At 37.0% G+C, this 15,171-nt stretch overlaps 1 protein-coding gene across 1 annotated transcript in view; it reads right to left on the reverse strand.

Annotated features, from left to right (window-relative positions):
• LOC108687088 (cilia- and flagella-associated protein 58-like) overlaps positions 1 to 15,171 on the reverse strand; it is a 383,240-nt gene that overhangs the window by 183,443 nt on the left and 184,626 nt on the right. The gene's annotated exons all lie outside the window — the stretch shown is intronic.

The raw sequence follows: 15,171 nt of genomic DNA on the forward strand, positions 1-15,171 counted from the left end.
TCCTGTACCTTTTTGTAATTTTCACAATAATTAACAATTAATTACTATTACGCATTAATTACTAAAAATTGCCAAATATTGGTTTTGAATAATTTTTTAATCAAATTTCATATACCAATTTCAAATACCATCAACTTTACAAAAAAGCTACAAGAGACAAAAATCATTTATTTTCTTCTCATAGAATTCTAAGAATTTTTTCAGAATTTTTTATTAACTTTTTATTACTGCATTTTTTTATTTTTATAAACATAAAAAAATACAGTATTAAAAAATTCTGAAAAAATTCTCAGAACTTTATAGAAAAAAATGAATGATTTTTGTCTTTTGCAGTTTAACGGAAACTCCGCCCGCCGTGACGGAATGTTTAAATTCTTCGGTCGTATTGATCGTGACGGGTAGAAAATAGAATTTCACAATTCGTCGCCTGTACTGTACAGAACGACCCGTTTTTACAATGTTACAATGCAATTACAATGCGAATTAATTCGTCATTACTGTGATGACACGCTGTGATCCGATCAAGTTCCCATTGGCTCGGTAGAGCCAGAGGGTTACGCACGAGAACGACTTTGGCCAATCGCTAGACAACGTGCGTGTTATTGAAGGATATGCAAGATATGTAATCATTGGACAAAGACCTCCAAAAACCTTCAGTTATTTGCCAACGAAGGTCTATTTTCATTTAAGTTAAGCACGCTTGGTTCGGCGGGAGCGATAAGGAGCAGAGGTTCCGATCAAAAAATAACCAGAAATCAGAACATAATAATCGTCGAGATTATAGGAAATGAGAATCGAGCGTGAATTAAGGCACGCCTCGATCCGACACAGAAGCGTGAACATCTATTCAAATGTTAGCGTGTGGAAGCCGATGCATTGTTTTAAATGATGTTTAATACTTTTAACGCCGGCCTCCCACAGGCCGCCGAAATGCGGCGACACAGGGAGTAGGAAGTGCCACGGAGTTCCGTCGGTAGCGAATCGGTTTCGGAAGTTAAGATCGCGAATGGCTTTTGCATGTGCATTGGACAGGTCGCGATCGGATGAAACATGATTCTGTTATCGAAATATATACGGAGGTAATCCTCGGCGAGAAACAAATTGTTAATACGCTGCGATAAAGGTAGAAGAAATATAATCGCTGACGAGCTCTAGATGTAGAGCTTTGGTCATGAGGTATACGAATAAAGTATAGGCCTTTTGCGATTTATGCCCTCGACCGGGAGTCATTCGGACAGCGATCGGACATGCGTAATCAACGCCGGTATGGACAAAGGCGCGAGCAGTGGTTGATTCTCGCAATCGGGAGGTCGCCCATGAATTCGACGGGCACGTCGGCGCATTCACGCGTGCATGATATGCACTACAATAAAGAACGAATCGAATGGTGGCGCGGGTCCGTAGAATCTAGAATTCGTGTCGCAATGAGGCGAGCATTAATTGAGAACCGTCATGCAACGTTCGAATATGATAGTGCTGGATAATGAGTATTAAGAGCGGATGTACGTAAGACGATGGGATTCTTCGTCACTCTTGGGAAGCTAGCTTGACAGAATCTTCCTCGAATATGAATAAGTCCATCTTCATTCATATAAGAATTGAGAACAAAGAGCGGGCTGTTCTTTGGTACCAAGCGCTTATGTTTTAGAATCCCGATTTTATTAAGAAACCTGTTTGATTACATAGTTTTAAGCCAGCGTTTGACGCTGAATTTCTTTGGGGAACAAGATCGCGGTATTCGCCACGGTTGGCGGTTGGTTCATCAGAGATGGATTGCCACATGCGCTCGATGTCTTGAGAATCAATTAAGGTTTGCCGATACATTTTGGCGATATCGGCGATAAACACATAACGGTACACGGTATTGGCGCCACTGCATTACAGGACAGTAGCTAAATCTCTCTGAAATTTAAAGTCAATGCACATGATCATTCAACGATGTCCCGTTTGATGCGGCATGAAGCATTGAAAACCACTCGTAACTGGATTGTTGTACTACTGTCACGTAAGACAACATGATGCGGAATATAATAAGTTTGCTCTGGTTTGACAATTTCTATCAGTGGGTTTTGGTCATATGGACCGAGTGTTTCGTACTCTACGAGAAATTCGCGGTACTCGGAAACGTTAATTGGGTCTCGAATTAAGCGTTGTTCTAAGCGACGAAAGCTCGAAATAGCAATAGAGCACCTATCGAGATAGGTGGTTTTTAAACGGTAATCGGATATAGCATTCTTCCGTACGGATGTATGAGAATAAGTGACTTTAAAGTGCTCTTCGGTGCTTCTCAAGGCTCCGAGGAGCTTTCTAAGGCATTTCCTAAAAGCGACGAAGATCGCGATCGAATCTTTCAATAACAACTCCGTGCGCAAGTATGGAAATTGACTCAATAGTCGAAAACGGGATTATTGGTCCAGAAAGAATCCAGTCGAGAGTCGTATTTTGCGCGATAGGCTCATGTTCGGAACCTTTTCGAACATCGTCGAGAACAGGCCGTTAGATGCCGAATAGATCAGCACCGATTATGATATCGATCGGATTCGAACTCGATGGGGTCACGATCGGCAAGCTCGAATCCGACGACGTGTTTCCAATTGCGCGGTATCGACTCGGTAAATATTTCGTTAATGATCGAAGTATAAACGTGGTCATAGTATAGGCAGGTCCGTCGCGAAACGCCGGAGTAATTGTAATTTGGGCTGCGTCACGCACGACGGACTGTATTTCGCTAATGTTAGTAATGGAAATAAAGCGATTAATTTTCGAAAAGCATAAGCGTTGAGAAAGCAATTCGGAGATGAATGTAGAGACGAATCCTTGATCAAGAAGCGCGTGAATGGTGACAAAATGACATGAGGCAAATAAATTCACACGCGCGTAGTCGTGAGCAAGATTTTGGAGCTCGGCGCTTTTCGATACAAGTGCGTAGCGACGGCGCTTACATTCTCGCTATTCGTGCGGACGATTGCTTAATGTCGACAGGCTTAACAGAATTAAAATGTAACAACGTGTAATGTCATTTATAATGACTTATTGAATTTTTGTTTTGTTTTCAACTAGAAAATCAAGCCAATCATGCCAATGTTCAGAAGCGCAACTGAGGTTGCAGAGCTTGTATCGCTTTATTAGTTTGATCGCGAAGCGTGCGAAAATCGTTGAACGTTTCTGTCGTGAGCGACGGTAAATTGAACAGCGATTGTAAATGTATCGTATAAGGTGTATAAGCTTAAATCCGCTGTTTGCTCATAGATGGCATTAGTGAGCGTACAAAGCTACCCTGGGCACACAACACACTTTTTTTTATGTGTTTGACATCTGTCAACATTAACCAGTGCACATCATTAGCAATTTCATACAACAACATACATTTTTTCTTTCGAAATCATGTTTAGTTTTTTGCTAAAAAAAAAGCATATCCGGGAAGCTTTGCTTTTCTGTTTCAATTTGAAGAAATTGGCTGCCGAATCGCATCAAATGCTTGTGGAGGCCTATGGCGACAATGCTTTGTCGGAAACAATGTACAGAGATTGGTTTCGCCGGTTCAATGACGACAATTTTGACCTGAGTGACAAGAAGCGTGAAAATCGGCCCAGGAAGGTTGAAACTGTCAATTGCAAGCTCTTTTGGACGATACCCAATCGCAAAAAATGCTTGCCGAGCAATTCAGTATTTCTCAAGCAGCCATTTCCATGCGGCTACATGCCATGGGGAAGGTTCAAAAGATCGAAAAATGGGTGCCGCACTGAACGATAGGCAGCGACGCCAAAACACGTGCCAAATTCTGCTTGCCAGACAAAAAAGAAAGTCGTTCCTGCATCGGATTGTGACAGGCGATGAAAAGTGGATCTATTTTCAGCATCCTAAACGCAAGAAATCTTGGATTGATCTCACCCAACCATCAACATCTTCCTCAAGACCAAATCGCTTCGAACGGAAGACGATACTATGCGTTTGGTGGAATCAGGAGAGTGTCATCAATAATTCTTCTTTTGCTTACACAGCATACGAGCTGTTAAAACTTGATGAAACTGTTAATGCTCACCGCTATCAACAACTGATCAAATTGCACCGTGCTCTGCATGAAAAAAGGTCACATTATCGGAAAAGACATGACAAGCTGATTTTTCTCCACGACAACGCACCATCGCACACGTCAACAATGGTCCAAAACTACTTGGAGACACTCAACTGGGAAGTGCTACCCCATCCCGCTTACTCACCAGACCTGGCACCTTCTGACTATCACCTGTTTTCGTCGGGCCATGCTGAGCGGCATTTCGATTCTTACGAAAACGTTCGAAAATAGCTCGATGAGTGGTTTGTCCCGAAAAATGAGGAACTTTTTGGCGTGGTATACACGAATTGTCCGAAAGATGGGAAAAATATATAGTTAGCGAGGGCAAGTATTTTAAATAAATTTGTTTTTGCTTCTTAGAAAAAAAAAATGTGTTTTTCTGACTAAAAAACAGCGGATTTAAGCTTATACACTTGGTAATAAGAATATTTATTATCGTACCGGAAAACGAAAATATTTCACGCGATAGTGAAATTATCATTACCGCAAGATAGTCAAGAGCGTTATTTGCTCCTTTACTACTCCCTCTTTACACATGAACATAAATAATGCATGCACTCGTTCGTTACTCCGATCATCGATTTAAATTTCGCGAAAGCTTTCCCATTTGTCAATACTCCTGTCGAAAGTTGATCCTCGAGTAAGTTGATCCTCGAAAGATGCAACGATGACCGGGACGAGTTATTAAGATCATTTACATCGTGTGCAACGGGAATTCGCTGACTTCGTGAGTATAGTACCTCAGCCATGTAGTCGGCTGCTTCGTGGTAATAATCCTCACACGTCAGGAAGTAATTCTGAATGAAGTACGCATGGATTGCCTTTAGTTTCTCATTCGCAGCTAGCGCAATTTTGCAATCCAGCTCCTGGCGAAGATCTCCTTGAGAGTTGCGAGGCGTTGCCGCATATCTTCTTGGCTTATTTCTTAAAATTAGTGAGTGTGCAAGATATGGCGCCCATCTTTTGTTTTGCGTATTCATCAGTTTGTCGAGAGACGACATGATTTCCAACAAAAAGGCACGACTCGGAATGTTCGAGATTCAAGCAAAATAACTTTTCTTGGCGCCGATCCGGCTCAAAGGATCCGAATATATTTTGTGTTTGTGATGTTGATGTCACCTTGTACGGAAAGCTCACTCGCCAAGGCGGTATGTAATAACGATGACTCTCTTTGTTGTAACTATTCAAAATTTATTGTTGAGAGAATTAAGATTTGTTCAAAGCGGGCGATAAGCAGTGTTCGTAATCCGATAATTGATGCGTTTGGTAAGATATGTGCACAAGTAATTTGCACTTGGTACGTCGTCAAGTAATTTTTCACAGCCGTTCGGAAGAAAGAGTATTGCGAGCAGTAACGAGACCAGCAAATCTCATCGAAGATTCAGGTAATTCTCGCGCACTGAATGCCCTCGTGGTACCAAGAATGTTCCATGATAAAAAACAACATTAGCATGCGACAAAGTATCGATGTGGTTCGCACTTAATAATTCGAGAAGTAGTGAATAGGCGATAGATGATTCAAATTGATCGGGATCGGGAAGCGAATTTTCGCACTCGGAATGTGGGCGCGATCGTCAACTTTTCCAGTGTCGCAAGAGAGATCGCGTGCCTTCTGAGATAGATAGCACGATTAGAACAGGAGCAAGATACACGCATGTTTTGAATGAAACGTGATCGCATGATTGAACAGGGACGATGTCTACGAGCTATTTATTTGCCATCCTCGTGAATACATTTAAAATTAAGTATGATTCCGGAAGATTTGGTATCAAAAATAGCGCCTACTTATAATTCCATAAAAATAGCATTTCCCAAGTGATATATATATCATTTGTAAATAAAAGATTTGATATTAATAACTGACACCAAGTTTAATTCTAAGAAGTATGCGTACTTTCAAAAATGATATAAAGCATTTCAATTGCACTAATTGTATAAAACTACTTTTAAAAATTCCCAAGATTTCGTAACTCTTAATTTAAAAAATAGAACTCACTATGTATCTATACAAATTTTTCCTGTTCCATGTCAAATGTGATAGTAACTATTTAAAATCTTCCTTTAAAATGTTATATCACAAAATTGCATTATTTTACTCAATCCAAGGGTTATCACAATTAAGGAAATAAGTATAAAATAAAAAAACTGTTAATGAAAAAAAAGTACTTTATGCGAAAAACTTGTCGCTGCTAAATACTAAATTAGGAAAATAGGGAATAGCCCAGATTTTTTGATCGTAATGAATGAATGCAGGAGTTTTTATATTTAAAAAGATCATAGTTTTGAATGTCCTGAATTATAGGCAATGTTTTGCCACCTCTTATTTTTGCCGCTAGTACTACCATATTGAAAAATCTGCAAAAAATAGCACTTTGAAGTTTTTTCGAAATATCTCGTGTTTAACGCATTCTACCGCAAAAATAGTTATTTTCAAAATAAAGCTGAGTAAATTTTCCACAAATTATATCTTACAAGTTTATTTGTGCAATACATACTTTCGAAGCTAGAGCGCGTAAAAAAAACATGTGCTTTGAGTGCAGATTATATACAGGAATTAAATGAGCCTTAATACTATATATATTAATACTATATATATATTTTATGGTTTTATTATTACACCCTAAAATAAAAATAAATAAATGTTATATTAGATGTACCACTTTGCTTCCGTTTTTTTTTTCTGAAATTCGAGGCTTTATTGTAAAACTGGTTATACATTTATGATTCAAAGTATTGTCCATCGCTGGCCACTACTTTCTCCCATCTTTCGGGTAACGTACGAATCCCGCGTCGAAAAAACTGGTCATCTTTTGAGGCTATCCACGAATCGATCCAATTTTTTACTTCTTCATAAGACCGGAAGTGCTGGTCAGCCAGGCCGTGTGTCATTGATCGAAACAAGTGATAGTCAGAGGGAGCAACGTCTGGAGAATACGGCGAGTGGGGTAGGACTTCCCATTTCAACGTTTCCAAGTATGTCTTGACCACTTTCGCAACATGGGGTCGAGCATTGTCATGCTGCAAAATCACTTTATCGTGTCTCTCGTTGTATTGCGGCCGTTTGTCTTTCAATGCTCGTCTCAAACGCATCAATTGCGTTCGATACCGATCGCCTGTGATTGTTTCAGTCGGTTTTAACAGTTCATAATACACTACGCCGAGCTAGTCCCACCAAATACAGAGCATGGACGTCAAAATCACCCTTCTTGAAGCGTTGAAACCACTCACACGTTCTTTCACTAATAGCGGCCTCACCAAGTATTTGAGAGCATTCGATGAGCCTCAGCCGCAGATTTCTTCATATTGAAGCAAAAAATTAAAACTTCCCGCAAATGACGAGAATTTGGCTCGTAAACTGACATTCTCAATCGAGAATAACTTTATAATGCAGACATAAATCAACTAATGTTTCTATGGGGTTATGTTGATAGATGCCCAAGTTTATTGTATGACGTCTATGATCTATTTATTTCGACCATCACTTACCGCTAAAGCCATCTATAGGAAAACGGCGGAAGCAAAGTTGTACACCTAATAATATATATAATATCGTATGAAACAGTAATGATATAATTAAAGATATAATTATAAGATATAATTAAATAATATTATAACATTAATCAATTACAGATGAAAGCTGGATCATTGTATGGATTGTCGAACTCTTCGAAGTCGTCTTCGTCACATGCAATTTCTTATGCATTCTCGCACGACGATCCATCACAGTACGAGCAAATTACTGAACATTTAAGGCCGGCCTTTTTGCAACTGCAAAATGACCGATATTTTTTTTTTGCACTTGCAAGAAATCATTTGAAATAGTATATCCGGTGTTGGTTTCTTAGTCGTAGCAATCAAAGTAAGGCCAATATTTTGGTGTTGCCATCCCCATTCCATCGGATTATTTATCTTTCGGATTATCCTTCTACTGTTGAACCTAATAATATGTTCTTAATGAGTGTTGCTGTGCTGATGCTGATGTAGGAGGCAGCATCGCAAGATTGAAAGTGCGATTATTGGCAGATTTCAAGAAACAATACCTGGTCGCATCTAATGACGATATGTATTCTTCTTTGATATATCCATATACTGCTAGAAGAAAACAAAATCGCTGTTCTTCAGCAGTTATATCTTCAGGCATGTTCATTAAAAATTTGTATAATGTTTCCCATATGTGAATTCTTCTGCAACGTGTTGAAAAATTTAATTTTGCCTTCGTTAAAGGAAGCAGACGTGATATCACAATCACTAAATGTGTGGAGAAACAATACATGTTTTGCCATTTCTCGTGACAGCAGCTCTGAAGTAGAACACACCTATTGTTCAGTTTTCCTCTGCCCGATTTAATAAAATATATTGACTTGGTTCGGAGCTAGAATCGTCAAGAGCACTAGAAAATCTACATTTTCGTCGATGATTACGACCAAATCAAACACAAATGAAATGTCAATGGCCGTATTGACAATCAGTGAATCAGCGTCTTTTAAGGCTTCTTTTTCTGCCAAGTCTCTCAAATTTAAACTCATCCGTCCACAACACTTTTTAAAAATCTTCTACAGTCTAATTCTTGTATTTTTGCAACCATTGCAATCTTTTCTTTTTATTTATTGAGTGAAGAAGTTTCCGTACAGCAGCTCTATTAAAGAGAGCTGATCTAAGTCTCCTTAGTTGCTTACAAATATCTGTTTGTCGTGGCCTAAGTTGAAATTTACTTGAATTATAGGAGTAGTTCGCCGCCTATCTCGTTTGGAGAGCAGTACAATGGATTTATCTTTAGTTTTCGTAGTCATCCCTGGCTTCGTGGTCTATCTTTGTTGGTTCTAATTTCACGAAAACGCTTGATGTATGTAACAGTGGACTTGGGAATCTTCAGTTTTGAGGCAATGTTACGAATAAAAAGACTATCATTGTAGTATATATTGATTACGGACCTCGTCTCGGTTCACATTTGCTCGTAATCACGGAGCCATCTCTTATAATTCACAAACACTTTTTTTTAATTCAATAAAAAAATTAAAACTTGTATTAATATTAGAGCACCACATACGTTGTTATCAAATCCTTGTCTCTCCATTTTTTACAATTGTTTTCACATTACGATGTCATAAAAGAAAACAGGAAATATTTTCAAACACACGAACAAAGATACAGCGTCAAGCGGAATGGAAATTGATCATTATTGTCAACTAAATGCTTATTTTTAGAAGATTACAAAAAAGATTTGATTTTTTCCAATCGTAAGGATCAAATGATAATATTTTGTTTTGTTTCTTATATTTTATAAATAAATATAATGATTTCTTTGGTTTTGATCGAATATCCATGTTTGTCTTAAGCATTTTTATCCATATAAGTATGCCTAAAAATTTTTGACCGGCAGTGTACGTTGTTAAATTCTTCAATTTCAAATATTATGCAAAAGTGCCCAGAGTCCACGTAGTCAGAACACTATCTTCGATTCCTCGTCCGAGTTAGTCCCTCAATGCTTTTCATCATCCTCATCAGCGTCTGTTCAATGCATATATCTGTCCATGTTCCGCTTCAAAATTTATCCGTTCATCTAATTGTGAAAAATTCTCGCGTTGTAAATTACTCGTACTCTTTAGGTGCCATATTCTTTCGTAAAGCTATCATATCTTGAAGATATAATTGTATTGATTTTACGTAAGAAAAATAATCACAGGCATGGAAGAAAGGAAGCATTTTTTGAATAGTTTGCAAATGCCAGTTGCCAATTTCCTGATCTTTCCGATAAATTGCTAGACGAGTATCATCATGCGAAAATATTGCACCCATAATTTTGCAGTTGGACCATAATTTTCAAGTTTTACGAGAAAGAAGACTGTGCAAATTTATCCTCGAATGTTTTATAAAAAGACTGATCATCTGCAATAAGAACCACTGATTTGTTTATGTCACCGAGAATCATTACTACGTTTTTCTTCAGTGAAATCTATTATTTGAAGTACAATTTTTGTAAGAGCCAGATGTGTTAGTATGTGAGCTCTCAGCGCACATGTATATGCATGATGACCCGTCATCATTTTATCTATAGAGATTGATGTATAAATCGTAATTAATTAGAAGTTCCTTTAGTCCATTTCCAGCCATAACATAATTTATACATTCTAGAAAGACATTAATAAACAATCTTGCCGCGCTGATTATAGCATGTGTTATATTCGTACACTTTGTTTTCCACTTTTTGTGAAAATTAACTTTTTCACTTTCTCTTCGAGGAAGACGTTCAAACTTTCCAGTACAATCGTCTTAATATCTTGCAGAAAATTATCTGCTAGGGGGTAGTGCTTTGTTTCGTACACTTGTGAATGAATATCCTCTAGCATTATTACCGCTGCTTCTTTCATAACACAAAGAAAATCATTCAATCACAAATCCCCTTATTATACAACTTTGCTTCCGCCGTTTTCCTATAGATGGCTTTAGCGGTAAGTGGTGGTCGAAATAAATAGATCATAGACGTCGTACAATAAACTTGGACATCTGTTAACATAACCCCATAGAAGCATTAGTCGATTTGTGTCTGCATCATAAATTCTTTCTCGATTGAAAATGTCAGTTTACGAGCCAAATTCTCGTCATTTGCGGGAGGTTTTAATTTTTTGCTTCAATATGAAGAAATCTGCGGCTGAGGCTCATCGAATGCTTTCAAATACTTATGGTGAGGCCGCTATTAGTGAAAGAACGTGTCGTGAGTGGTTTCAACGCTTCAAGAACGGTGATTTTGACGTCCAAGGTCATGCTCTGTATTTGGTGGGACCAACTGGGTGTAGTGTATTATGAACTGTTAAAACCGACTGAAACAATCACAGGCGATAGGTATCGAACGCAATTGATGCGTTTGAGACGAGCATTGAAAGACAAACGGCCGCAATACAACGAGAGACACGATAAAGTGATTTTGCAGCATGACAATGCTCGACCCCATGTTGCGAAAGTGGTCAAGACATACTTAGAAACGTTGAAATGGGAAGTCCTACCCCACCCGCCGTATTCTCCAGACGTTATTCCCTCTGACTATCACTTGTTTCGATCAATGGCACACGGCCTGGCTGACCAGCACTTCCGGTCTTATGAAGAAGTAAAAAATGGATCGATTCGTGGATAGCCTCAAAAGATGACCAGTTTTTTCGACGCGGGATTCGTACGTTACCCGAAAGATGGGAGAAAATAGTGGCCAGCGATGGACAATACTTTGAATCATAAATGTATAACTAGTTTTTTACAATAAAGCCTCGAATTTCGGAAAAAAACGGCGGAAGCAAAGTTGTACACCTAATAACATTTTCCAAGTTCAATTCCGGACCACTTGACATCGAAACGATGTCTCATGCTTTTATATAAAGCGATTGGTAAAATGTCACGAAACATGTTTATTGATTTGTAGTCCAAACATGTTTATTGATTTGTAGTTTCATTTTTTTACAGTAATTCTTAGTACTGTAAAAATTGTATCATAATCACTGGGGGACGCATTAATAAATGGCAAGCACAGTATTTTCGTTTTATGGAATAATTTGCCTTTAGTTGCTTCTTTCATAAAATCGTTCCATCGCGATATGAAGGGCAAATTCGGCCTATTTTTCATACAGCCAGTGCAAATCCGATGAAGATGACAATAGTTGGCTGGAAACTGGATGAATATATCATAAATTGAAAATTTTAATTGGTTTCAAATCAGATTCCTTCTTTTTCTCGCTATGAGCGGAATGGATCCAAAATTCTCAATAACTTCAGATGTTGACATTGTTGTGAGACGTTCAATTTTTTGATCGGAAGCAACAGTTGTTGAAGGAGTCAGACATTGAATTCCGCCCATGAAATATATTTAAGCCGTCCAATATTTCCGTATTGAAATCTGCATTTCGAATAAAAACTATGAGAATGACTGAGAATCGATTGATATCGGTGAACGCATTATAGCAAAGATCTCAAAATGCACTGCTTCTTGATACGATAAATAAAAGCTTAAAGCTGATAGTTTCGAGGAATTTCCTAAATGCGTATTTTTTGTTCGCTGCGATTTGTTGCCGTTGCAACGCTCCGATTTGCAACGGCGACAAATACGATCTTGCTGCGCTGATTATAGCATGTGTTATACTCGAACACTTTATTTTCTACTTTTTGTGAGAACTAACTTTTTTACTTACTATCATTTTCTTGTCGAGGAAAGTTCAAACTTTCTGGTATAACCGTCTTAACATCTTGCAGAAAATTGTCCGATGGAAGGTAATGCTTTGTCTCATATACTTGTGAATATCCTTTAGCATTATTGCCACTGCTTCTTTCACATGCGAAGTCATTTTTCCTCTTGATTCGATTTTCTTTCCGCGTATTGATAAGTATTTTATATCCGATATTACGAAAACAATCGGAGACGATTTCTTGCCGACATTAGCAACAATAATATCATCATCATACTTAAAATCTACTTTTTACTGTTCTTACATCTGGATGATATTCTCATTGTATTTGCGCCATTAATTCCTCAATAGTAAACTGGCATTATCTTCTAAATATGCATAAATATATTGCATCGCTTGCAATCTACGTTCGATGACGGCTGACCTCGTTTCTGACTCTCGGGTAGCGTATACAATTTCTTCATGCACGAGTTGTGACATCTGGCTCAATTGCAACCAAATCTACTGCTTGATTAACATGACCTATAATTTGGCGTATCCAATCGTCATTGTGCTTCGAAGCAATTTCTAAAATTGTATCTTTCATCGAAATCTTTCTCACTTCATAAATAATGTCACATTCGATTAGTTTTATTTTTTCTATGTGTTTTTTCAAAGATTCCTCGGTTATTTCTTCTGCACAAAGAAAACATTCTTTTTTAAATTCGAAAGTTGAGTACAATAGAACGTAATGTTACTCTTGGAGTGCTAGTACTACCGTCTTTGAGCAGAATGCAGCGATAAGTTTTTCATTACTATACGATTTTCAGCATGTCTCGTGAACACGCACAGACGTTCGGCCTTTGAAAATTGCTCTTTTCTTTTCTTTTTTTATTTGATATTTCAAAAATCTTCATGCCTCTCTCTTTCACTTTAACCACATCACTCCCTAACAACTGTTCACAAATAAAGCATTTTTCCACATCAGCCATGGCTTATAAACATGCTCAATTCGACAATATATAAAGCGCACATCGAATAGTTAAACATTTACTAAAGTATGAGACAGATAAAATGAAATATTCTCGACAGTGTAAATATGTCCAGATCGTAGTATATTACGGGATCACCTACGATCCAAATTCGTATATTAGAGGAGACCGGTTCAGTTGACTATAGGGTAAGTAAAATAATCGAGGCTACATTAAAAATATAACACGCAAGACACGCGTAAACGTGTCTAAGCACGCAGCAGCGACTTCTGTTCAGTCTGCTGTAAGATCTTGTTATTGAACACATCTATGATAAAAGTTACGCTACAATTTAAAAAAAATTATACATCAATTGTAAGTAAATATTTTTATTTTTAAAGTTTTTTTTTTATAATCGTATATGATTATTTAAGATACTTAATATCTATTTAGATAATAAGTGTAGTTCTTGCTTAATAATAAAGTCCTACAAATTTTGTTTGTTTATGTACCTTTGTTTATGTATATTGTTAATGTTTTTTAAAAAATGAACGGATGGGAATAGCAGACTAACCACAATATAGAATTGTATGAGTCATTTAGTGACGACTCTTACAGTCTTTACTCAAAATTTTATTCCTTTAAAGAGATTTTTCTCAGTGGTATATATTATAATGGTAAATATTATAAGTTTAGTTCCTTCAATGTCCAATCTCGAAAATGAGGCTCAATCAACATTTTTTTGCGAAATGGACAAATTTTGCAAAAAGAAGCATTGTTTCCTGCGAAACGAATGTTTGTGTTTAAAATATTTTTATAAAAGTTTTATTAATATGTAGCCAAAGATGTAGCTCAAAATACATTAATTTTTATTTTAATTATCTTAATCAAATTACCCCGATCCCGGGACTAATTGAATCAGATGCATTAGAAAAATGTATTTTTTTATTAGCTATCAATTTCCCCTTATTATTAAAATATTGAGTAGTCAAATGTATGTAGTAATTGGTTGAATTCATTTTTTCGATAAATCTCTTAATACTGTCTGTAAAAATTCGAAAATAAGAAATAAGTCTATTAACCCCAGTCTGCTCTACCTGTCCACGAGCTCTATCGAATGAATTCCTATATAACTCATTCATATATACTCCTATTTTTTATACATAATTGAAACTGTGCAGTATAATTTGCTTTCACTCTGCAGTCAAGGGACACTGTATATGAGCGTATGCGAATCGTGCGTGCGTGCATTTGTGCGTGCGTGCGTTTGCGCGTGCGTGTGCGTGAATGTGTGTGTGTGTGTGTGTGTGTGCGCGCGTGTGTGTGTATGTATGTGTGTAGGTGAATGGTGTTATTTTACCTCACAATGACTTTCTAGCTCAGTACTCAAAGAACTAGAAATACTGTTTGTTCGCAGTGAATGCAAGAATTTTTATATTTAGTAAGATCATAATTTGGGATATCCTGAACTGCAGTCAATATTTAGTCACTTTTTTTTGCTGCCAGCGCCACCATTATTGAAAAAACAGCGAAAAAATGACACTTTTCGGAGTTTTGTCGAAATATCTCGCATTCTACTACAAAAATATTATTTTCAAAAATAAAGCTGAGTAAATCTTCTACAAATTATGTCTTATAAGTTTTTTGTGCAATATATTCTTTCAAAACTACAGCTTAGTAAAAAACATGCTTGAGCACATGCATAATAGGGGAGACTTTAATACTATGAACTTTATAGAAAAACAGCAAGAGAAAAATTGTTTATTTTCTTCTCATCAAACTCTAAGAATTTTTTCAGAATTTTTTATCAATTTTTTAGTATTGCATTTTCTTATTTTTACATGAGAAAATATGTATTAAAAAATTCTAAAAAAAATTCTCAGAACTTTATAAATTTTGACTCTGTTCGGAAGCTGTTAACTTATGTTTAATGTCTTCTTTTTAATTTTTATATGTGTGTGTGTGTGTATATATAGTATAT

The sequence above is a fragment of the Atta colombica genome, unplaced genomic scaffold (assembly GCF_001594045.1).
Source record: "Atta colombica isolate Treedump-2 unplaced genomic scaffold, Acol1.0 scaffold20, whole genome shotgun sequence".
Lineage (NCBI taxonomy): Eukaryota > Metazoa > Arthropoda > Insecta > Hymenoptera > Formicidae > Atta > Atta colombica.